Raw genomic sequence first — 24,607 nt, forward strand, 5'->3', positions numbered from 1 at the left:
AAGAGAACACAAAATAATAAGTTGATTTTAATTTAGACATGCATTTTAAAAGTACTATGTTCCAAAAAGGTTTTCTATAGTGCCAATAAATTTGAATATCCTTTCATATGCATGTGTGTTACAGAACTTATTTTGAACTTTTCTGAAATGATCTCTATTTCTTTTTCAAGTTCGGCTTTAAGCGGGTAATTCATGAAAACCGTGCTTCTATCTTCTCAACAAGCGGGGCTTTGGGTCAAGATTTAGATTAGGGTAATAGATGTAGAGCAATATCATAGTAAGGCCCCAGATTCCAGATTGCAAGTCGTTTGACGTGGTGCCTATCTGGGTTGTCTGCATATTAATTTCGACGTTCCGATTTGCCTCTAAGAGCAATTTTGGGTTTCGTACGGCTGGGGTGGCTTGATTTGGTTAGGTGAATGTAAAATGTACCGCTGGAGTTCGCTAACTTGCCAACAATCATGGCTGGGCCCCAAGAATTTTTCCCGCCCCTCAAAAATCGGTTTCCTAGTCTGGGATGGAACTCGGAAACTGTACCTCTAATGGACAGAGGTAATTATCCCTGTGGAGTGCACCTGCGAACCAAATTGATCTATCGTAGTGTTCACTTCGTCATTACCCCTATACGGTCGACGTAGGAGGCAGAACCATGGAATTTGATTTGTAGTCTATGTGTCCTCCCCACCCCGCCATACCACGCCAAAGTCAAAGTGACAGGAAAATACGTTTCAGCTCTCCTAAAATATGGCTGAGAATCACTCTGACTACTTTCAATATCAGAAACAAGTGTTTGCACATTTTTGCACCTGTAAAAATATCTTCTTCTTATTTTCCTACCACTTTTCCCCACACCTGTGGGATCGCGGGTGCGAACTGCGTAGCACATGTGGGTTTGGCCCTGTTTCACGGCCGGATGCCCTTTATGACGCCAACCCTATATGGAGGGATGTAATCACTATTGCGTGTTTCTGTGGTGGTTGGTAGTGTGGTGTGTTGTGTGAATATGAAGAGGAGAGTGTTGGAACGGACACAAACACCCAGTCCCCGAGCCAGAAGAATTAATCGGAAGCGATTAAAATCCCCGACCCGGCCGGGAATCAAACCCGGGAACCTCTGAACCGAAGGCCCGTACGCTGACCATTCAGTTAACGAGTCGGACCTGTAGGAATATCTACAAGAATAAATAAATACCAAAAATAAATAAATAAATAAATAAATAAATAAATAAATAAATAAATAAATAAATAAATAAATAAATAAATAAATAGGATGTAATCACTATTGCGTGTTTCTATGGTGGTTGGTATTGTAGTGATATTAGAATATGAAGAGGGTGTGTTGGGACAGACACAAACACCCAGTCCCCGAGCGAGAAGAATTAATCAGAAGCGTTTAAAATCCTGACCCGGCCGGGAATCAAACCCGGGACCCTCTGAACCGAAGGCCAGTACGCAGATCATTCAGCCAACGAGTCGGACCTGTAAGAATATCTACAAAAATAAATAAATAAATAAATAAATAAATAAATAAATAAATAAATAAATAAATAAATAAATAAATAAATAAATAAATAAATCATCATGAAAAATGGACTGGAAGAGGGACCGCTTAGAGAAGGAATGCTCAAACGTGAAATAGCCTACCAAATCTTACGCCCTATCTAAAAAAGTGCCTTTCCCAAAACACTAAGATATGTCACTCTGTGAAAGTGACTGAGGTATGGGCGATGCTAGTAATACCATTCCTTCTGCAGTCAGTCCCTGCTATGAATGGTGTAAAAACGTTGCTCATAGGGTCGGTTGGTGCATGGATTTCAGTGGGCTTGGCAGACTGATATGTAATAGTAACTTCTGACTCAGAGAGGAAAGCAACGGGAAACCACCTCAATCCTCATTTCCCTAGTACGCCTCTTCATTGATGCCTAGGCCATCTATGACAGCTGATTATTATTATTATTATTATTATTATTATTATTATTATTATTATTATTATTATTATTATTATTATTATTATTATTATTGCGTTAGGAAAGACATCCGTCCGTAAAACAGGGCCAAATCCCCTTGTGTACATAGATCGAACCCGCGAGCCCACAGGTGTGGGAAAAGTAGTCGCAGAATAAGAATAATATAATAACTTTAATCATGAATAATAATGTTTGTCCAACCCTTGTCCCGCTTTTCTGCGGCGTCGGGTATGAGGTGAGATGAATCTGTCGTGGCTGGTTTTTATGCTTCGACCAACGAGACTAGAACCCGATAATAACGATGTCAGACCGTTTAGACTTAAACGCCTTAACGATCATGGCCACCGGGCAGGCTACAGGTAATAAATAATAATAAATACATCAATAACGAGTGTGAGTCAGAACAAAATGATTTTGTGATTGCCTGTGAATAAATGATGAAAGTACAGAAGAATACTGTGAGGACATCATACATTTATTAGGATCCCTAATCGATGGATGATGGCCATCGCGATCCGCACCTAAACTTGTCTTATTTTTCTTACAAAAATGCTAAAGATACATACAGTATTTTTTGTTGTAGTATGCATTGCTATCAGGCTAAGCTGTAATCTCCTGACACTGATATTCTGACATTGTTCACTTAATTTTCCTATGTATGCACTATCTTCTACTTCTTCTTTATCTGTTTACCCTCCAGGGTCGGTTTTTCCCTCGGACTTAGTGAGGGATCCCACCTCTACCGCCTCAAGGGCAGTGTCCTGGAGCGTGAGACATTGGGGCGTAGGATACAACTGGGGAGGAGGACCAGTGCCTCGCCCAGGCGGCCTCACCTGCTATGTTGAAGAGGGGCCTTGCGAGGGGATGGGAAGATTGGAAGGGATAGACAAGGAAGAGGGAAGGAAGCAACCGTGGCTTAAAGTTAGGTACCATCCCTGCATTTGCCTGGAGGAGAAGTGGGAAACCACGGAAAACCACTTCCAGGATGGCTGAGCTGGGAATCGAACCTACCTCTACTCATTTGACCTCCCGAGGCTGTTTTGACGCCGTTCCAGTCCTCGTACCACTCTTCAAATTTCGTGGCAAAGCCGGGAATCGAACCCGAGCCTCCGGCGGTGGCAGCTAATTACACTAAACACTACACCACAGAGGTGGACGTAACAACCTCCGTAAATCTACAATAATAAGTTCTACTAAATAGGAAGAGAAAACGCTGATGTTCACTAACTTTCCTCCTTAAAACTTCAAAAATTTGCGCTAATTGTGCACATATCTCTCTTTAGAGAAACAAAGCTTGCGACATCAAAGCAGAATACAAAATAAAAATTGACCTCCCCGGCGGGGAATCGAACCCCGGTCTCCCGCGTGACAGGCGGGGATACTGACCACTATACTACCGAGGACACGGTATGGTGCTTCGCAGCATAGTGTCTAAAGCAACTCTTGTTAGCACCATGCTTTTGCTATTTGTGTGTTACAATTTCGTGGGCTTGTCATAAACTAGACTTACCTTCCCTGCATAACTCGACAACTGGCAACCTGCTTTATTTGATGGTGCGTATCAATTCAACGTCGTGATGAATGCTGACTGATGAATTGTAGGTAGTCATTAAAAGTACGTATACGATGGAACGTTCAGGTGTTAATACTTCGATTAGATATGAAAAAAATATGTGTGTGTATCCATTGGTCTGTAAGGAATTAAGACTTCGTGCTGGTGTCTGTGTATTAGTTCATCACAATTCTTTCTTAATCTGCTTACCCTCCAGGGTTGGTTTTTCCCTCGGACATAGCGAGGGATCCCACCTCTACCGCCTCAAGGGCAGTCCTGGAGCTTCAGACTCTGGGTCGGGGGATACAACTGGGGAGAATGACCAGTAACTCGCCCAGGCGGCCTCACCTGCTAATCTGAACAGGGGCCTCGGTGGGGGATGGGAAGATGGGAAGGGATAGACAAGGAAGAGGGAAGGAAGCGGCCTAGGCCTTAAGTGAGGTACCACCCCGGCATTTGCCTGGAGGAGCAGTGGGAAACCACAGAAAACCACTTCCAGGATGGCTGAGGTGGGAATCGAACCCACCTCTACTCAGTTGACCTCCCGAGGCTGAGTGGACCCCGTTCCAGCCCTCGTACCACAGAGGCGACTTACCACAATTCACTAGACAGAAAGAAGATAGATTTCGTTCAGGCGTGTTTCCTTTTTTTTTTTTTTTTTAATATCACCAGTGGACGAGACAGGTGTCTGGTGCTTTGTAGCTTAAGGTGTCCGCCTCTGTGGTGTAGTGGTCAGTGTGATTAGCTGCCACCACCGGAAGTTTTCCGTGGTTTCCCATTCCAGGCAAATGCCGGGATTGTACCTAAATTAAGGCCATGGTCGCTTCCTTCTCTCTTCTTTGTCTATTCTTTCCAATCTTTCCATCCCCCTACAATGACCCTGTTCAGCATAGCAGGTGAGGCAGCCAGGGCGAGGTACTGCTCCTCCTCCCCAGTTGTATCCCGCCGACTCAAAGTCTCACGCTCCAGGACACTGTCCTTGAGGCGGTAGAGGTGGGATTTCTCGCAGAGTCCGAGAGAAAAACCAACCCTGGAGGGTCAACGGATTAAGAAATAATAATAATAATAATAATAATAATAATAATAATAATAATAATAATAATAATAATAATAATAATAATAATAATAATAATAATAATTGGTTAGTGGTTGTAGTGGTTAGCGTGATTAGCTGCCACCCCCGGAGGCCCGGGTTCGATTCCCGGCTCAGCCACGAAATTTGAAAAGTGGTATGAGGGCTGGAACGGGGTCCACTCAGCCTCGGGAGGTCAACTGAGTAGAGGTGGGTTCGATTCCCACCTCAGCCATCCTGGAAGTGGTTTTCCGTGGTTTCCCACTTCTCCTCCAGGCGAATGCCGGGATGGTACCTAACATAAGGCCACGGCCGGTTCCTTCCCTCTACCTTGCCTATCCCTTCCAATCTTCCCATCCTTCTACAAGGCCCCATTTCAGCATAGCAGGTGAGGCCGCCTGGGCGAGGTACTGGTCATTCTCCCCAGTTGTATCCCCGACCAAGAGTCTGAAGCTCCAGGACACTGCCCTTGAGGCGGTAGAGGTGGGATCCCTCGCTGTGTCCGAGGGAAAAGCCGACCCTGGAGGGTAAACAGATAATAATAATAATAATAATAATAATAATAATAATAATAATAATAATAATAATAATAATAATCGTCCGCCTCTGTGGTGAAGTGGTTAGTGTGATTAGCTGCCACCCCCTGAGGCTTGGGTTCGATTCCCGGCTCTGCCACGAAATTTGAAAAGTGGTATGAGGGCTGGAACGGGGTCCACTCAGCCTCGGGAGGTCAACTGAGTAGAGGTGGGTTCGATTCCCACCTCAGCCATCCTGGAAGTGGTTTTCCGTGGTTTCCACTTCTCCTCCAGGCGAATGCCGGGATGGTACCTAACATAAGGCCACGGCCGATTCCTTCCCTCTACCTTGCCTATCCCTTCCAATCTTCCCATCCCTCCACAAGGCCCCTGTTCAGCATAGCAGGTGAGGCTGCCTGGGCGAGCTACTGGTCATTCTCCCCAGTTGTATCCCCGACCAAGAGTCTGAAGCTCCAGGACACTGCCCTTGAGGCGGTAGAGGTGGGATCCCTCGCTGTGTCCGAGGGAAAAGCCGACCCTGGAGGGTAAACAGATAATAATAATAATAATAATAATAATAATAATAATAATAATAATAATAATAATAATAATAATAATAATAATAATAATAATAATAATCGTCCGGCTCTGTGGTGAAGTGGTTAGCGTGATTAGCTGCCACCCCCGGAGGCCCGGGTTCGATTCCCGGCTCTGCCACGAAATTTGAAAAGTGGTATGAGGGCTGGAACGGGGTCCACTCAGCCTCGGGAGGTCAACTGAGTAGAGGTGGGTTCGATTCCCGTCTCTGCCGTCTGTGGTTTACCACTTCTTCTCCAGGCAATTCCCGAGATGGTACCTAACTTACGGCCACAGCCGCTTCCTTCCCTCTTCCTTGCCTATACCTTCCGATCTTCCCATCCCCCACAAGGCTCCTGTTCAGAATAAGTAGGTGAGGTACTGGTCCTCCTGCCCAATTTTATCCCCTGACCCAAAGACTCACGCTACAGGGCTCTGCCTTTGAGGCGATAGAGGTGGGATCCCTTGCTGCGCCCGGGGCAGAAATCAATCCTGAACGGTAAACGGATTAAGAAAGAAAGAAAGAAAGAAAGAAAGAAAGAAAGAAAGAAAGAATAATAACCCCTTGCAGTATAACAGTGTAACCATTCAGTTTTTCCTTTCTAGATAAGCTATTAAAACACAGGTCTGCGATTGCTTCTAGCTGAAATAGTACGTTGAACCGATTCATTTGTTACGCTAGAGGAATAGTAAAAATAACATGCGTTGGTTGTCCTGCTGACACTACTTTCCCAAATTATCAGCATGAACGATCTATGAGCTTTGGACCAAGTAGATGCTGCCCTCAAGCGGAAGGGTTGATAACCACTCAGGTAGCAGGAGCCCTGACGAGCTGCCCAGTAACCAGTAACAGATATCTGCTATTTGATCTGCCACTGCAGAGTGCGGGGTGAGTGAAAATCAGCTCTGCGGGTGCGCGCTGTTCTTTGATACCGACTGTGGGGCTAATCCCATTCTAGCACTGAAGTCCAGTAAAGGCTTCCTATTCCTATTACCTTCCATATCCCCACATTTACCCATCACTTTCTCATATCCTCCAGATCTATTTCCAATTCTCGCATTGAAATCTGCCTCACAAACCCGCTAGACGATTACGGAAGAAAGTAGAACTGACTGGGCGGGTGAGGAGCAAATGATGTTTGGGTAAGGGGAGATGATAAGGCGTTCCTCACTGGTGTAAAGATAAGTAGGGCATACTGTGGGGTGGAATTGTTCTGTTAGGCACGCAAATAAATGAATGACGTGAATAGATTTAGAAAATAGAATTAGGACGTGAATCACCTCAGTATATTCACCATGTGAGGGAGAAAATGAGGATGAAGTTGACGAGTTTTATGAAGCACTGAATATCATCGTAGTCAGAGACAGCAATAACAACAGCGTGACGATTTCTCTCACCATTGTTCTTGGCTTGCTTGACCAGGACCACTATCCCGTCGTCAGATAGTTCCTCAATTATTCCTCTAACCTAGGCTGAGTGGTCATCATCAGATGAAAGTGAAAATTCCCAGACCTGGTCGGGAATCGAGGGCGGGGTCTGCGGGTAAGAAGCAGCTCGCTACCCCTAGTCCGCGGGGCCGGATTAAGATTTTCAATAGGCTGTTTATTTTACGAATACTTCTAACACGACCAAGTTAGGTCAGCGACTTGCTTTCTAATTTCTATTCCAGGAAAATCAGGACCTCAGAACCATAAGGGCGATTGTATACTTTTGACCAAAAATGAGTTATTGTTATGATTGAATAAAAGACAGTTTTCATAAGTAGTGGAAAGGCGGATGTCCAGTTCCTATCTATTACGATTATAGAAAGGTAACAAAGGGCTAATGTGCACTGCCCGCCCAGCTGCCCTAGAGCAAAAGGATTCAGGGCACAAGTTGCATTAAAAATAGTCGGTTTATCCTGTACTCATTACTAGAAATGTTTTAACTACCGGTACCGTACTTTTCAAGTAGGAAAGAAACAGACGGACGAAAATCCTCATATTGTTGTTGTTCTCGTTATTATTATTATTATTATTATTATTATTATTATTATTATTATTGTTGTTGTTGTTGTTGTTTGGATCATCAGTCCATAGACTGGTTTGATGCAGCTCTCTATGCCACCTATTCTGTGCTAACTTCTTCATTTCTATGTAACTGTTACATCTACATCTACTCGAATCTGTTTGTCATATTCATGCTCTACCATTCTTACCGCCTTCACTTCCCTCGTAAAGTTCTGGGTATCTTAAGATGTAGCCTCATTCTATCTCTTCTTCTAGTCAAATTTATTCAAATCGTTCTCCTATCTATCTATCTCATCTTCAGCATTCTTCTTTTACACCACATTTTAAAAGCTTCTATTTTTTACCTTTCTGAGCTAGTTATTGACCATGTTCCACTTTCGTACAATGCCACGCTCTACATGAAAGTCTTCAAGAATATCTTTCTAATTTGTACATCATTGTTCGAAGTGAGAAAATTTACTTTCATAAGAAAGGTCTCCCTTTCTTGAGCTACTCTGCATTTTATGTCCTCCTTACGTCGTTTGTTATTCTACTAGCCTAGTAGCAACATTCATATATTATATCTAATTGTTAAGTCTCCGTTTCCTAATCTAATATTTCCTGCATGACCCGACTTCGTTCGATTGCACTCCATTACTTTAAAATGCTCATGCATGTTTCTATTAATTAATTTTGGGGAAATTATTTCTTTCTTTCTTTCTTTCTTTCTTTCTTTCTTTCTTTCTTTCTTTCTTTCTTTCTTTCTTTCTTAATCTGCTTACCCTCCAGGGTTGGACTCAGCGAGGGATCTCACCTCTACCGCCACAAGGGCAGTATCCTGGAGCGTGAGACATTGGGTCGGGGGATATGACTGCGGAGGGAGACCAGTATCTTGCCCAGGCGGCCTCACCTGCTATGCTCAACAGGGGCCCTGTGGGGAGATGGGAAGATAGGAAGGGATAGACAAGGAAGAGGGAAAGAAGCGGCCGTGGCCTTAAGTGAGGTACCATCCCAGCATTTGCCTGGAGGAGAAGTGGCAAACCACGGAAAACCAGGATGGCTGAGGTGGGAATCGAATCCACCTCTACTCAGCTGACCTCCCGAGGCTGAGTGGACCCCGTTCCAGCCCTCGTACCACTTTTCAAATTTCGTGGCAGAGCCGGTGTGCCAGCTAATCACACTAACCACTACACCACAGAGGCGGACGGGGAAATTATTTTCTAAAGTAGTAGTTTTTCACCCAATGTTTTTCTTTTCTTTGTAGAGAAGAGCCTGTTATTTTTCTGTATAGTTATGAACAGTGAGCGACTTCGCTACTCGTTTCGAGTCACTTAGTTGAGAACTTGCATTCAGGAGATGGTGGGTTCGAACCCCAACGTCGGCAGTCCTGGAGGTGGTTTTCCGTGGTTTTCCATTTTCACACCAGACGAATGCCTGCGCTATACCTTTAAGGCCAGTCACTAACCTTCCAATCCTAGCCCTTTTACCATAATTCCGTCTCCGAAAACCTTCCATCCATGTGTTTCTGTTATTTGTAAACCACTAGAAAGAAAAGAAAAGAAAAGAAAAGGAGCCTACGCATAGTAGCCATGCACATGATCAAAATATGACTAAAGGAACGTTCAATTTCAATTTTTTGCTCTCCTTTAAAATATAGAAAAATAGATAATCACCCTTTTGATCTTGACATCCAAAATTACTGATGAAGCTTCCTATCCTATCGAGACCCGACCAGTCGTAGCTTGATCTAGAATCAAGTCAGTGCCATAAGAATCCCATTTTACTCGATAAGTGATCCGTCGCATAGTCTGTTAATGAAGCCGAACTTGGAGGAAAAATAAAGTACCTATTTAAAAAAATGCAGTGGATGGACATTGAAGATTTTCATGGAACACGTGACTGTAGGAAGGTGCTTCAAAATGAAGATGATGCTATATAGATAGCTCTGAAGAAATCAGAAACCAACCCCAGGACTGAGGATCGAAGAAGAATATAATAAGAAGTCTTCACATACTGGGCACATATAAACTAATAAGAAACAAATCATTAAATAGGTCTGAAAAATAAAAATCGTTAAATAGGACTATTTATTGATCATCTCACGCGCTCTAATCCAGATTTTCTGAACCTTTTCTGTAAGTGTACCCCTTAGGCTTGCAACATTCGTGAAACACTCCCGTATTAAATATCAAGGCTAATTATACGGTGTAAGAACAATTATTAAACATAGACTACTGTTACTTTTCCAGGATAGTACTGGATTATAGTCATCTGTCCCAGAAAGGAGTTTTCTTGACGTACAAATGCCTCGGATTTTATCAAAACTGACAATATGTGCCAGAGATACGAAGAAGACGAGAAGACTTCCAACAAAAGAAGTGTATAGTAAAGGGAACATATCAACGGACGTGAAGATTAGACCCTACAAGGAAACAGCGAGGAGCACGGTACTGTACGCGGGCGAAACGATGGCACTAAGAAGATATGGGGCAGAACTAGAGAAAGAAGGGAGAAAAAAATCCTCTGGAGGATACTGGGACCAAAACGTGGAGGTGCAAGATGGGAACGAAAATCAAGATATTAATGCACCGAAACATGAGGACGATCTCAGAAGAAATAAGATTCAAAAGAGCAACAAGTGATGAGGATGGGCATGGACAGAATGACCAGAAGAGTATGGGGGGGGGGGGGGGGGGCAACGGGTAGGACGAGAAGAAAGACGGGAACCAAGTGGGTCATTGAACTGAGGAAGGACTAGACTGAGATGACGGTCAAGGTGGAAGGTACGGAGAACTGGAGAAATAAATATACACCAACCCATAGGCGGGTGCTAAACGACAGAGAAAGCAGTGGCGGCGATAAGGACCACACAGACCCCGGGGGGCGGGACCATAGCTTGTGAGGGGCCCATGACTGTTTCCTAATTCAATAGATGAAGAGTGCATTTACACACTGATAAAGCTACAGCTTTGGAGCTGAAACATGGACATTAAGAAAGAAAGAAACAAAGTATTTGTAAAGTTTCGAAATATGGTTGTGGAGACGAAGGGAAAAAGTGAAGTGGACAGATAAAGTGAGAAAAGATGAAGTGCTAAGAAAAGTAGGAGAGAAGAGACACCTGATAAACACGATAAGGAAGAAGAAAATATCCTGGTTGGGTCACATGCTACGTAGAAATTGTCTTCAACAGAGGGTGATGGAGGGAAAAATAGATGGAAGAAAGGGAAGGGGAAGAAGAAGGTTTGGAATGTTAACAGATGTCAAACAAGGGAGAAGCTATGAACAACTGAAGCAAGATGCTCAGGAGAGAGAATCATGGAGGCTGTCCATTTGATACCTGTCTCAAGACAGATTCACAGAAGAAGAAAGCTGCAGCACAAATACAGTATTATTTGTTTATAGGGTTATTCCAAACTTAGGACATCGTAGTGCAGAGCTTCTTTCGGCAATATGAGTATGGTAGTTATTTCTGAAAGAATGTGGGTTTCCCATCCTGTTCCAGTAATAACCATCCATTGCTGCCACTCACAACAATCAACAAGGCTTTTGAATCAATCAATCAATCAATCAATCAATCAATCAATCAATCAATCAATCAATCAATCAATCAATCAATCAATCAATCAATCAATCAATCAATCAATCAATCAATCAATCAATCAATCAATCAATCAATCAATCAATCAATACTGATCTGCATTTAGGGCAGCCGCCCAGGTGGCAGATTCCCTATCTGTTGTTTTCCTAGCCTTTTCCTAAATGATTTCAAAGAAATTGGAAATTCATCGAACGTCTCCCTTGGTAAGTTATTCCAATCTCTAACTCCCCTTCCTATAAATTAATATTTGCCCCAGTTTGTCCTCTTGAATTCCAATTTTATCTTATTCGTCTACTAATGTCATTCAACGCCATCTCTCCGCTGACAGCTCGGAGCATACCACTTAGTCGAGCAGTTCTTTTTCTTTCTCTCAGTTCTTCCCAGCCCAAACTTTGCAACATTTTTGTAACGCTACTCTTTTGTCGGAAATCTCCCAGAACAAATCGAGCTGCTTTTCTTTGGATTTTTTCCAGTTCCTGAATCAGGTAATCCTGGTGAGGGTCCCATACACTGGAACCATACTCTAGTTGGGGTCTTACCGGAGACTTATATGCCCTCTCCTTTACATCCTTGAAGTAATTAGCCAGTTCTGAGAACCCAGCAGTCAGCGAATACAGTATGCGATAACAAGGATATCTTCCTTATCTAAAATCTAAATACTGAAGTTTCGAGCCTGTTTATAACTCTCGTCAGTCAGTGTAGGTAAGTAGGCCTACGATGGACGTTTGAGTTGTAAATAGTAGTAAATTATTTGGTTCTAGGAACGAGATTATTTCTTAATATTGTGACGGCTAGCGTGTTTTGGTTACTATAAATGGTTTGCATTTCTTGTGTGTGTGTTCGTGCCACATACGTGTATTACTTTTACTTCTTCGGAATTGAAAACTGAACTGTGTAACTTCTTCTTCTTTTTCTTGTCATCGTTGATGTTCATTGTAATAACATACAACCTTGTACTACGAAATAAAACAGGAAATATCAGGAAACGAGGAGTCCATTTTCAATTATTGCGGGTGGGGGCGGGGGGCGAGCTTCTTCGCGCCCCTACTGAGAGAAAGGTACAGGAATAGGATAGAGAAGCACCAATGGGGGAGACAGGTGAAGAGGACCCTGAAAATTTCAGCTGAAGAACGGGAGAGAAGGAGAGAGAGGATGAAGAGGTTCTGAGAAGAAAAAAAAGAAAACCTAACCATGAAAACCCGTGGTCCTGCATAATCCTACAGACGCCGTAACGAATGGACGAACAGAAGAAGAAGAAGAATAATAATAAGAAGAAAACGTTTTAGCTTCATGCAACAGCACGTTAAATAATTACCGTGCCTTTATGCGCATGTCTGTTGCACGAATTACTGTATATTGAAATTTCCCCAGTTGAGAATCATAATATTACAAATGAAGATTCAGTAACTCAGTAACCAATTTTTAGAACATTTGGAAGGAGGGCTGGTGTGTGGTACATGCAGCTCACCTCCATTGGGGGTGTGCCTGAAAAGAGCTGCACCACCTCAGGATGAGGACACAAGTTTACTTTTAGAACATTTGTTGAGAACAATATGGATGTGTCAGCTTTTTCGACTGTAGCTCAATTCGTTCTCCGATTTCCCGGGACTGAAGCTTCGGCTGAGTGTGGTTTTTCGCTCAGCAATTCGTTTTGGAGCGACAAAGGAACAGGCTAGACACTGTACGTGGTTAAAGCAACATTTCAACCTTGTCATGAGTGTTATTTTATCACAAGTGTACAGCAGAAACCGAAGTGGCCAAGTCCGGTCTTTCTTCACTCTAGCCAACGAAACGTGACTTCATAATTTTTCGTTTTACACATTCCTGCTTTTGGCTATTTTAATATAGCAACCCTACATAATGCGATCATTAACATAATATGTTATTTCGTTTCGTCTCATTGGGCCTCAGCTATCTTGGTATTATAAATATGTTTTGAGTTGACGCTACCAGGACGAATTACGTGTTAACTTCTGTCTTAACAGGTCACGCCACAGCAGTTACCTACAGTTGAGTCGGCGCTCCTAGCAGTGAAACCAAAACTCTATACCGATAGATTGGAATTCGGAGAGAATTTCTGATGTGTTCACCACTGAGTGGGTTCGAACCCGCGATCTTGGATACAAGGAGCTACTATGATAATCACTCGACTACCGGGGCTGGCAGTAGAGACAATTTTATACAAACTGAGATAATCGGATGGACTCAACAATCGGATGGCAAACCACCTGAGGTGGTGCCATTTAGATGGCCTGCGTACTAATTGCGCTGTTACCTAACTACGAAAGTAGAACTCTACTAGAAGATTTCAAAGGTTGAGAAGTTCATTTTATCGGATGGGCGATGAGGATCACAACCTTGTCTGGGTTCTATCACTGCGTGGGACGCAAGTGTTAGAATACAGCCACATTTCACCCGTTCCTCGTCTCAAGAGGCGACTGAAAGGCGGCACCCGGGGGCAGTATGGATTGGCGACCACGATACCCTGTCTGAGTCTGGCATTTCTTAATCATGTGTGTCCCAGGCTCCTCCCATTCGTCCTTCCCTGATCGACTCTTGCGCTCTTCTGACCCCGAAGGTGTTAGATTTGCGAGGCCTAAGAAATCATCCGTTTTCACGCCCTTCTGGCCCTTCTCATTCTTTGCCATTAACCTCTTTTTTCTAAGGGTCCTACTCTTCTATTTCTTTTTTTCTGATTGATGTCAAGAGAGGTTGGTAGCCCAGTTATATCTCTTAAAACGATAATCATCACCACTAGCAGACTTGGATGGGATCAAATCTGCGATGATGGAATGGTAGGACTATCTGCGTCCTTGTTTATCCGGGACTATTAATTACACGATTTTACATTGTCTTCGAGGTTCAGCTGCAGATGAATATTTTCGTCATATGTTCTTGATATTCCCTGTGAAACTGTACTTAAACACTTATATTACCATGAAATTTTAAGGCTGTTGAGTGGTGGGGGTGGGGGTGGGGGTGGAGGGAGGGAGGAGGGTCTAGCTAGAATTAGCGTAAGCAATTTAGCGCCAAGAAACCGACACCGTAACCAGGCAACCAGTGTGCATCAAATGGATGGAAGAACGAAGCCATTTTGGTGGACGGAAATGCGTGTTGTTTTTTTTTTTTTTTTTTTGCAAAGAAGCTGATGTTGGCCTGTAAAGAGAAGGCTGTAAACAAAACGATGGCGAACAATTTTAACGGGAAAACATTAATAAAATTCTGAACTGTGCGGAAGGATGAGAACATTTTTTCTTTCGATTTATTATTATTAAAGCGACCTGGAGAAGTTAGGGCTGCCGGCCCTTTCTTACACTTAACCACTTCATGTATATAAATGAGTACTAATTCACAGTATAATTTTTACAATTTTACAATGTAAGAATTTCAACAATTTTCATTGTAATATATAGTAACAGTATAAAAACTGAAATGAACTCATTTAAACATATTACATCACTACAACCTAAAGTATAAAATAAACTAACTAAAGTATCACTAACTAAAGTAAGTAAAGTATAAACTGGAACATATTACAATAAACAACCATATACACTCTCATTCATGCATCCCATTCACACTCAAGAAAGACTGGAAGTGCTTATAAGCTGACGCTGGCTTCCTTGATGTCATTGGGGAGTTCATTCCACCAGCTCGTGGCGGTGATCGTGGGCGATCTTTTGTAGGTTGCGGTTCGATGTACAGGAATTTCTAGCGTACAGCCTTACCGGGTATTGAATAGGCGTAGTGAACTAAGGTAACGAAATTTGGTGGATAGGTAAGGAGGAGTGTTCATTGATACTCTTTATCTCCCCTGTGGGTGGTGTGAAATGATTCATCCATTATCTCTAGCCCCTGCTTGTCGTAAGAGGCTACTACGAGGGGAACAACCAAATAATCTGTACTCGTTCTCTCGTCTTCCAAGCCCAAAAACATATCCATGATTCTATGCTTTTCCGTGTAGCGGAGAAAATTAGATATATACTTCAAGAATATTTTGTAGCAATTTTTAAACTGAGGATATTAAAGTGAAGTATTTGGACTTTGGACATCCCCAGACAGATGCGTTATAATTAGTACCATTATTAATTTCATCATCAGTGTACGATGAAGTGACTTAAGTAAATAATAGTATTCATTTAAAATCTGACGAACTTTTGGAACTATTACAGAAATGGGGCACAGTTTCCATTTTTATCGATGACTGTGATGTTAATACTCTAAATATCCTCAAAATTGTGGAATATAGATTGATTGATTGATTGATTTGTTCTGGGAAAATTAAATCCAGGTGGCCTTCTCTTTCATTTGTTCATATTTTTCTGGAAATCAACATGTGTAGAAAGAGTCTTCCCACTGATGAAGAGATGTTGGAGAGCAGAAAGAGGAAACATGATTACAGAAAGTGTGAAATTTTCCTAAAACTGAAATTTAACTGTGAATACAACTGCAGTGACTTTTATGAACTAGGTAACAAAAAGTGATGAAGATAGCATATGCAAAACTGCATCGTAAAAAATATACACATCAAATCATCAGTCATCAATTATCTGCATTTAGGGCTGTCGTCCACGTGCCCAATTCCCTATCAATTATTTTCCTAGCTTTTCTTAAATGTTTTCAAAGAACTTGGCAATTTATCGAACTTTCCTCTTGATAAATTATGCCAATCCCTTACTCCTCGCCCTATAAATGAATATTTGCCCCAATTTGTCCTCTTGAATTGCAACTTAATTTTCATATTATGATCGTTCGCAATTTTAAAAGCTCCGCTCATGCTTATTCGTCTACTAATGTCATTCCATGCCTTCTTTTCACTGACAGCTCGGAACATACCACATAGCCGAGCATCTCGTCACTTTACTACCAAGTCTTCCCAGCTCGAAGTCTGCAACATTTTCGTAACACTACTCGTTTGTCGGAAACCACCTAGAACAAATGGTACTGCTTTCCTTTGGATCTTTTTCAGTTTACGTATCAGGTAGTCTTGGAGTGGGTCCCTTACACTGGAACCATACTCTAATTGGGAGCCCATCGCTGGACCATCTTGATCTAGGGCCTAGACCCCTAGAGAGTCACATTTGTAAGACAAGGTTATGTTTTACTAAAATGCATACAGTTGTCCTTGTTGTTTTCTTTCAGAAATATGATAGCCCTACAGGAATAGTGAGTCGTACACTCGAAGTGGCTGGACTCATCATCATCATCATCATCATCATCATCATCATCATCATCATCATAGGTATTCACTCACAAATTGAGGAGCATAGCGAATGTCTTCCGAGTGTATCATCGTTGTATGTTCTACTACTTAAATGGCAATAATAATATTCACACGCGTATAAGTGCATAGGAGAGATGACCATGACATTCCTAACCTCATAAACAAAGCACCAGAACCCAAAAAAATCACAACACAATACTGTACAAACGTGTTAGCTCCTGTCGAGAATAGGCTGTCCCTTTTATGGTCACGTCATTAATGGTACGGACCAAGTTCTTCGCACGAACGATAAAGCTGATCCTCTTCACATACACGCCTTTTATCTCGTCCAATTGTGCAAGTGCCTAATTGTGATGTCCATATTGCGATGAGTCAGTGAGCACAAGTGCCGGAACTTGTGAAGAGAAGGATTACATCGGACAATTAATAAGCATCTAACGGGATTTTCAGAACTGGGAACTACGAATTGATTTTGAATCTCTCGGACTTGCCATAGTTTGCAGCAGTGACTTCGCAACTACTTAACCCATATAAATGCGATTAAGTCGCTTCATGTACCCTGTCTGGCGGTAATTTATTGCACAGAATAATTATTTTTTTACTTTATGATAATATGCTTGAAAGAACCTGAAGGCAAAACGAGTTTAACTTATTCTGACAGGGAAATCTGCTTGTTACAAGTTAATAAATAGCTGGGTACATGAAATGACTTATCATTAATTTAACTTTAGATCGTTATTACACGTTAACGATCAATGCTTGTATTTTTAAGCGAATTTGCTTTCATGCTGTTTATAGTACGTTGATCTGCTTTTATAAACTGTTGACAGATTCATTTTATGTCTTCATACACACAGAATGAAGTGCATTTTAATGGGGCATGTTATTCGCAGCGATTTACTGACTCGGTAGTGACGGTGGGGGGTCCTGGTATCCTAGTTCACGTCCTAATTAACAACTAAAGGTTAGACTTTGGAAAGAAACGCTGCTCAAAAAATACGAGCCGAACAGTGCTATTTAGATCGTAGATTTGCTAAAATAATGTCACCATTTTCTTAAAGAACTGTTAAAATGTTACAAGAGAAGACATCCTTTTATTACTTTTCCTCCAAAGAAAGGAGGAGCGGCCCTTATTTATGAAGCTGAGCGCACTTCGCTGCCCTAATTGGCCGATTCCATTGCACGCGCCCTGGCAGAGGAACGGTGAGTTATCGCGCCATTTAGTTCCCACCTACCAGGAAGGCGAGGCGGTAACGTGTACCATCTAGCGGCGGCTGCGAGAACCGCCATCCACTTCAAGTTATTCCACATTCGTTAATTTAATGAGAGTGAATGCTTTAGGGCTACGGACAATTTAGTCATCATTCCCATGGCTTTTATTACATATGTATTAAAGAATGGAATGTGAAAAGGAACATGGCAAGGTAGTAAATTATTATACAGAGAATGGTGGAAGCCAGGTAGAAAAGTGATAGACTGGTAACGTAGCCGTCCGAACACAGAACTGGGGTGAATCGAAACTTCTCCCTAAACATGTGTGTGCATGACGCTGATTGCATTTTTAATTTTAAGTGCAAAGACAGGGAAATGAAAGATAAATGCCTGGAAAACATGCTATTTTAAGGAAAAGAAACAGAAAACAGGACTTGGCTTTCAGTAACATTAAGAAAGCCAGCAAACTTGCTTGTAGTTTTACGTGTTTTTTTTATATCATCATAGCCTGGGGGACTCGAGTTTTACGCGGAAGTAGAGACACTGGAAGCGAAGGGATGCGACTTATCATTTTAAAAATTGCTGTAGTGCTTAAATACCCATGAATATCTGTAATGTGAAATAATCTGAGGATATCTTCATAGAAAAACATATAATTCGATGGTTAATACATTTTTTAGCCGTCTCTGTGGTGTAGTGGTTAGTGTGATTAGCTGCCACCCCCAAAGGCTCGGGTTTAATTCCTGGCTCTGCCACGAAATTTTGTAAAGTGGTACGAGGGCTGGAATGGGGTCCACTCAGCCTCGGGAGGTCAGCTGAGTAGAGGGGGTTTCGATTCCCACCTCAGCCATGCTCGAAGTGGTTTTCCGTGGTTTCCAATTTCTCCTCCAGAAAAATGCCGGGATGGTACCTAACTTAAGGCCACAGTCGCTTCTTTCCCTCTTTCTTGCATATCCCTTCCAATCTCCCCATCCACCACAAGGCCGCTGTTCCGCCTAGCAGATGAGGCCACGTGGAAAAAAACAACGCTGGACGGTAAGCGGATTAAGAAAGAAAGAAAGAAAGAAAGAATAATAGTAATGCCTACCCCTTAGTCCCCTTTCCTGATTCGGGTTGAAACGATTTGGCATGATTTTTACGGCCGAATGTCCTTCCTGACGTCAACCTCAGTTGAGCAGCTAATGAAGATGAATGAAATTCGGTAATAATAATAATAATAATAATAATAATAATAATAATAATAATAATAATAATAATAATAATAATAATAATAATAATAATAATAATAATAATATCCGGTTCCATGGCTAATTGGTTAGCATGTTGGTCTTTGGTCACAGAGTTCCCGGGTTCGATTGCCGGGAGGATCGGGAATTTTAACCATCATTGGTTAATTTCGTTGACACGGGGGCTGGGTGTATGTGTCTTCTTCTTCTTCATCATCATCATCCTCATCGTCATCATCATTATCACGACGCGCAGGTCGCCTACGGAAGTCAAATTAAAAGACCTGCACCTGGCGAGCCGAACTTGTCCTCGGACACTCCCGGCAGTAAAAGCCATACGCCATTTCATTTTTCAATAATAATAATAATTAATCCTTCAGTCAACTGAGGAGCTAAATGACGCTGAGTTAGAAGGCCCGTTCTAGAAAACGAACAATAACGGCCGAAATGATTCGTTGTACAGATTACGTCTCACCTAATGTGCAGGCCTTGGGAATGAGCAGCGGTCGCTTGGTAGGCGAAGGCCCCCCTCAAGGCTGAAGCGTCATTGGGTTTGTTCGTTTTATATGCTACAGTCCTCTTCGCTGCTGATAGGGGAAGGTACCCCGGTATCGGACAGTTAAGCTTCTATTTGAATAATACATTTTTGAATTGGTCTAATTAAAATTAAAAATTATTTTTGGAACCATATAACTTATTGTTTATGTTTAATCGGGGAAATGCTTTAATCCACAGCCAGTAATGGTGGGAATGAAATTTTAGTATTTATAAACACTTGAGTTTTCATGATTTTAAAAACATGGCACTCGGTATCGGACAGTTTCAGTATTGATATATTATTTTCCTTTCTAGCACAAATGTTACATTTGTAATAAAGGGCATCCCCTTCAAGATTAGCACAGTTTTCATGCGCCCAACCCTTGTATATGATGCACTGAAATGAAATGTCATATGGCTTTTAGTACCGGGATATCCCAGGACGGGTTCGGCTCGCCAGGTGCAGGTCTTTCTATTTGACACCCGTAGGCGACCTGTGCGTCGTGATGAGAATGAAATGATGATGAAGACAACACATACACCCAGCCCCGTGCCATTGGAATTAACCAATTAAGGTTTAAATCTCCTACCCGGCCGGGAATCGAACCCGGGGCCCTCTGACCGTTCAGCCAACGAGTCGGACTATGATGCACCGAATCCAGTCTTCACAAAACTTACATCTTTCTGGTCTGGATGGTTCATTACAATCGATAATATTCAACTACTGTAATGTATGTGGACGAAATACTGATTTATGTTTTGGAAGTGGAAACAGCACCGTTTGAACAGACATTCCTAGATTATTTTTTGAACCAGGGGCAGAGAACTGGTAATCATCGAGGGAACCTCGCACCATCAATCACCACTGATCTGCATTTAGGGCAGTCACCCAGGTGACATATTTCCTACTAGTTCTTTCTCCCTTGGTAAATTATTCCAACCCCTAACTTCTCTTCCTATAACCGAGTATTTGCCCCAATTTTTCCTCTTGAATTCCAACTTTATCTTCATATTGTGATCTTTTCTACTTCTAAAAACAACACCCAGTCTTATCCCTCTCTTACCGTATCTGGCTTTAATTCAATACTCGGAACCGCAATTTTTGTGTGTCCAAACAGCACTGACTATTCTTGTTCGTTTTTTTTCTTCCTTTGACAATAACGATATCGTTCTCGAAGGAACAGTGTTCGTTACCCTGATCGGAACGATCTTCACGCTCGCTTCTCGGCCCCAAGGCTGTCAACAATACACGCCACTTATTCTGTATGCAGCCATTAAGCGTTTAGCATCATAAAAGCAACTAATTTTAGGTTAGGTACGGCATAAGCGAGAGAAACCTGCTACTTTAAGAGCCTTAAGGCGTGGAGAAAATCTCCAAGTTGCTCTTCAACAAACGGTGTCAACGAGTCCATTTAATGGTTCTGTAGACTAGAAACATATCAAGTTCGATATACTGCAGGAGGAAATTAGAAATACTAGGTACGAATGTCTTGTCCATTATTTATTAATGTGGAAGATGATGTCAGCGGTACCAACTTTGAGTAACGTGACCTACAAAATGTTGAATGGCGTTTATGTTTATTATTATTATTATTACTATTATTATTATTATTATTATTATTATTATTATTATTATTATTATTATTATTATTTATTATTTGTTGAAAATCTTAAATTTCAAGAGGATTAAAATTAAAGATCCCTCGTCCGCCCGGGAATCTAGCACGGAACCTCTGAACCGAAGGCAACTATTATCCGCACACTTTATCTTGGTGCATTTGTGTACGGGGTTGAGGAGTAAGGAGGGAGCTGTCTCGGTATCGATAGTGCTGCCTGGTGCTGCCAACTGAATGAAAATGAAATCTGAATTGAATCGAGAATATGATCGATCGATATGAAATTTCTAAACCGTTATCATCTTAAGCCAACAACTATGTCACATACACATTATATAACATTATAAAACATTTCTCGATGCGAATCTTGTTCCTAGCATGAATTGGGAACATGCATCATTTTCAAAAATATTTGTTTTGAAAAGTACACCAATTAAATAGTACGTAAACGTATTACATTGTGGTATGTTGCCTTGTTTTCTACCATTAAAAAAATATTTAATAGTGCCTTTTCGCAAGGCGAGTGAAACGGCCTCTGACGTAAGCGGCGCGCTGTGACGTCACGATCCAGTACCGCATGGAGCTCTACCAGCCGTTGTGCATCAGCCGTTGCTAAAAGCCGATTGTTTATTATTCATGATCGCGAATAACTTCGAAATGACAGAAGAAACGTTCAAAACAGCACAGTCAGACAATCTACCATGTGTAGATATCATCATTCTTGAAAAATGTGACTTTTGTGGCCGCAGAAATTCGCGGATAACAAGCAAGTTTGTAAGTGGCGTCTTTTATATACGTGCAATGTACTGTAACCCATAGTATTAGGATAACAACGAACCTGGATAGATATCACATCACTTTCTACATTTCCTTCTAGACTGATTCCCCTATTAAAGAATAACATTACATTTTCGGGCTTTCAGCATTAGTAAAGTAAGAAATCGGATTTCAGCACTAACATAAACATATAGGTAGCATTATAGTACTAGTCCGCTTCTGTGGTGTAGTGGTTAATGTGTGCTACTCCCGGAGGCCCGGTTTCGATTCCCGGCTCTGCCATGAAAGTTGAAAACAAATAGTACGAGGGCTGGAACGGGCTCTTCTCAGCCTCGGGAGGTCAACTGAGTAGAACGGTTTCGAATCCCACCTCAGCCATTCTCGAAGTGGTTTTTCGTATTTTCCTACTTCTCCTCCAGGCACCTAAGGCCACGGCCGTTTCCTTCCCTCTTCCTTGTCTATCCCTTCCGATCCTCCCAACCTCCAACAAGGCCCCTGTTGAGCATAACAGGTGAGGCCGCCTGGGCGAGGTACTGTAATGGCCCTCCTCATCAGTTTCATCACCATACTCAAAGTCTCACGTTCCAGGACACTGCCCTTGAAGTGGTAGAGGTGAAATCCCTCGCTGAGTCCGAGAGAAAACCAACCCTGAAGGATAAACTGATTAAGAAAGAAAGAAAGAAAGAAGGAAAGAAAGAAAGATCATAGTACTATAGGGCTATATCTAATCTATCATTCCCCCCCCCCCAAAAAAAAAAATATGGTTGGGACAACTGGCCTACCCACTTCCAGGGCCCATGAAAGAGAATTAAATATCTTTGTGGAGGGAAAAAATTAAACATGATAAAGATAAATATGACTTCATCTAGTTTTCACAAGTCGGGCTGAGTGGTTCAGACGGTTGAGGTGCTGGCCTTCTGACCCCAATTTGGCAGGTTCGATCCTGGTTCAGTCCGGTGGTAGTTGAAGGTGCTCAAATACGTCAGCCTCGTGTCGGTAGATTTACTGGCACGTAAAATAACTTCTGCAGGACTAAATTCCTGCACATCGGCGTCTCCCAAAAATCGTAGAAGTAGTTAGCGGGGCGTGAAGCCAATAACATTAATTACATTTGGCTTTTAACAAGCTGAGCATATCAGGAAAGAAAAGTGTCCTGGAGACATTTTAGTCGCTCAATACAGGAATGTCTTTGGGTGCTGTGACTTTTACTTTTTTTTCTTGTTTTGCTGTTTGCTTTACGTCACACCGTCACATATAGGTCTTATGGCGACGATGGGACAGGAAAGGCCTAGGAATGGGAACAAAGCGGCCGTGGCCTTAGGTATAGCCTCAGCATTTGCCTGGTGTGAAAATGGGAAACCACGGAAAACCATCTTCAGGGGTGCCGGCAGTGGGGTTCAAAACCCACTATCTCCCGGATGCGAGCTCACAGCTGCGCGCTCCTAACCACACGGCCAACTCACGCGGTATTTTTACCCTTCGGTTTATTGACTTGGCTTGTATAACCTAAAACTTAGGCTAAGTTGCATAATATTTTAGACACATCACTATTTTCACCTGTGTGCAATTATGTTATTTATTTCATTAATATTATGATAATTATTATAATTGAGCATTGTTAACTTATAAGACCCCAACAGACAAGCATTGGTTTTGTGTAGAGTTATACATAAATTCACGTTGTTTCCTTTCATGATGTACACGCCTATTCTTTGTTACATTATAGAGTATTTAGATATAGCCTAAATTTCTTTACCAATTAAGCTCTTCAATAAAGACATACATAACTGTCCCATGCCAAGATATATTGGTAGAATTAGAGCTGTCAAAATGGTTCATAACCCCTTTGATTTATTAGCTTGACATGGATCACCCAAAACATAGGTTAGGTTTGGAGAATATAAAGTATCAGCATTATTTAATGCAATGTTTATTACTTTCATATTCCAAGATGTAATTGAAGCATTTAAATAAAGCATCATACATTAAAATTTAAAGTTTTACCACTAGAACAGCTGACTTGGAAAAGTGATTCGAAAATTCAAACAAATTCATCTTACGTGAAAATCTTCAAAAAAATAAACTGTAGACTTTTCCGATATATCACCAGCATTTCTCCGGCTCGCCAAAATCCATTTCTCCCTAGTTTTAGCGTCTTTGGAACATTTATAAACAATTTGTTTGGGATGGTATGCGATGTGCTATTGCACATCGGAACTATACACCATTTATAAGTTTTCAGCCTCACTGTCAGTGCAGGATTCATTTTAAGTCTAAAATATACCACTCAGATTATTATCCAATGTATAGACCTCGAATTTAACCATACCAGACACTAACATAAAATAGAAATACGCGAAGTGTATCCTGCTTCTCACAGCACACTATGTGTTATTTCGTCTGCTAATTCAGTCAACCTGTACGATGACGTCAGACCAATGAGATCGCGTACTTGCGTGACGTGACATTTTCGTAGATTTTTATCATGTTTGGAGTTATTATTTGTACATTCTGATCACATTTTTGAATTCTGCATGAAATTTTGAATCAGATTAGCATATTTTTAATTAAAACCCCGGATCATGCATGTTCCCTATTCTATACTTTGGCTTTGCTGTGTAAACAACAACAGTACTAGTACGTAAAGTGTACTCCAGATGTCGCACAACATGCTTAAGTGATTCATAGTTTGTGTTTCAAAGGTTGCCAGTACGAATCTCGAAGATCGCCGAGGTTGACCGATTCAG

At 41.7% G+C, this 24,607-nt stretch overlaps 1 non-coding gene across 1 annotated transcript; it reads right to left on the bottom strand.

Moving 5' to 3' along the window:
• Window positions 1-3,297: 3,297 nt before the first annotated feature.
• On the bottom strand, window positions 3,298-3,369 carry TRNAD-GUC (transfer RNA aspartic acid (anticodon GUC)). Its single transcript has one exon. It is a non-coding gene; the product is annotated as a tRNA-Asp (tRNA).
• Between the last annotated feature and the right edge of the window lie 21,238 nt (window positions 3,370-24,607).

This window comes from Anabrus simplex, chromosome 8 (genome assembly GCF_040414725.1).
Source record: "Anabrus simplex isolate iqAnaSimp1 chromosome 8, ASM4041472v1, whole genome shotgun sequence".
NCBI classification, from domain to species: Eukaryota; Metazoa; Arthropoda; class Insecta; order Orthoptera; family Tettigoniidae; genus Anabrus; species Anabrus simplex.